Raw genomic sequence first — 2,225 nt, 5'->3', positions numbered from 1 at the left:
AGAACAATTAATCAGTGGAACAACCTGCCTCCAGAAGTTGTGAATGCTCCAACACTGTAAGTTTTTAAGAAGAGACTGGACAACCATTTGTCTGAAATGGTATAGGGTTTCCTGCCTGAGCAGAGAGTTGGATTAGAAGACCTCCAAGGTCCCTTCCAACCGGTGGTGGGATTCAGCCAGTTTGCACCAGTTTGGCAGAACCGGTAGCTAATTTTTTGTTGCCCAGGCCCAGAATGGACGTCCAGAAACGGCATCTACACAGAGAACTAAGAAGAAATTGGACAAACATTTGTCTGAAATGGTATAGGGTTTCCTGCCTGAGTAGGGGGTTGGACCAGAAGACCTCCAAGGTCCCTTCCAACTCTGTTTTCTATTCCATTCCATTCCAACTCTGTTATTCAGATGAATGACTCTTAACCAGTGCGGTTTAAGCTAGTTTCCTGCTTCACACGCACAACACATTCTGCTAGGACATGGGTGTCAAACTCGCTGCATCACGTGATGTGTCGTGATGTATTGTGACTTTTTTTGCATTGCCAGAGCTGGGGTGGGCGCGGCATCTGCATGATGCAACTGGCCCATGGGTGGTAGTTTGACACCCCTGTGCTAGGAGGTGAAAAACTACACCTCGCTTTTACCTGAAAATAACAATAGCAACTGACACAGATGTTTTTACCTACAGCTTCTTTCATGTCAGTATTTGCAAATCCATGCTTCCCCTTCCTTCTAAATTTAGCAAATTTAAGATCTGTGGATTTCAACTCCTGAAGTATTGAAATACATGACTGGCTGGGGAATACTGGGAATTGAAGTCCACACATTTTAAAGTTGCTAAGTTTGAAAAACACTGCTTTAAACCATAAGCCAACTTTTTCCCTTTCTGTATCTTTCTCACCTTCCAGAATTGGTTTAGATATGTATACTTTTGTTAAGGTTTTAAGGCAGGCAAATTCTAGCCACTTTAGGAATAAATATGAATGACTTTGCTTTCTCTCATTGGACATTATGGACATTTGCAACAAGAAAATCCATGAATAGATTTTTCCTAAACATCATAGAATGTTGTGAAATCCAGCAGCAGCAGAAATTCTGGAGAGCAAATCTGCTATATTCAGGCTGAAAGAAACAACATTACCACCTGGGGAGATTAGAAAAGGAAAGACTGGTGGTTCTTCTCTATAACTGTGAGAAGGCAAAAATCTCATGCCAGCCTTGCCACCCAGACCACTCATCAAACCCTGACCACCCCTGTCCTGTCAGTGAACCCCAAGCAATAAAACAAAGGATCACTTAAGCTTTTCTGCCCATATTGACACTTGGGCTGAACTGACTAAATGCATCTTCCATTTGGACACTGGCAGGTATCAGCAACTCAAAACCATAAGAAATCCCCTCAGGATATGGAACTCTTTTACACACACAATAAAGGTTCCCCAGACCCAGACCCATCACCCAAGATCAACATTTGGACTCAAAGAGGTGAAGATTATCTCACCCCACAGGGTGAGAAAAGTGCATTTCCTCCCTACTGGGCTTGCATCACACATACACAAAGCAAACCAGGTTCGCATTCTTTCTAAAACAAAGACCAGCATAACTTATGTCTGTAAGTCCAGGCTCAGTTATGGTTGTAAGTCAAGGTCTACCTGTACTTTGATAATTTTTCCTTAAAATAAATATTTCAATAGTAAATGTGATATGAATTTTGTAGTTCACATTTGATCTGGAAAAAATAATGTGACCAGTTGTTAAAAAATTGTTTGAAGAATAGAAATCTGCAGGAAAGCTTGTCAGGTCACACAAACAAGCTGTTATGACCCAGGTTGCCTAGGCAGAGGCAGGCATTGATAGAGTCCTTTATTGCTCTGTTAAGTACCACAACAAATGGCCCTACAATGGCTGGTAAGGCTCCACCCCACACGTCCCTGAAAGCAGCCACCCTCAGTCCCACAAACAAAATCTAGTCAACAAACAAAACCAATTTGCAAAGGCAGAGAGGAAGTCCAAAGAGAAGGTGCAAGGTCCAGGGTCAAGGTCCAAAGGGCAAGGCAAGTCCACAGGGTAAGGCAAGTCCACAAGGCAAAAGGCAGTCCACAAGGCAAAGGCAAGGCACAGGCAGAAACACGAGCCAAGGATGAGTTTTTCCAAAGCTGGGGGAGCATAAGCCAAAACAAACAATTGTTCCTGACAAAGACAAACTCCCCCGGCTTCTCCTTAAGTCAACC

This window comes from Protobothrops mucrosquamatus, unplaced genomic scaffold, assembly GCF_001527695.2.
Source record: "Protobothrops mucrosquamatus isolate PMUCROS unplaced genomic scaffold, P.Mucros_1.0 scaffold748, whole genome shotgun sequence".
NCBI classification, from domain to species: Eukaryota; Metazoa; Chordata; class Lepidosauria; order Squamata; family Viperidae; genus Protobothrops; species Protobothrops mucrosquamatus.
This window is presented reverse-complemented; position numbering follows the sequence as displayed.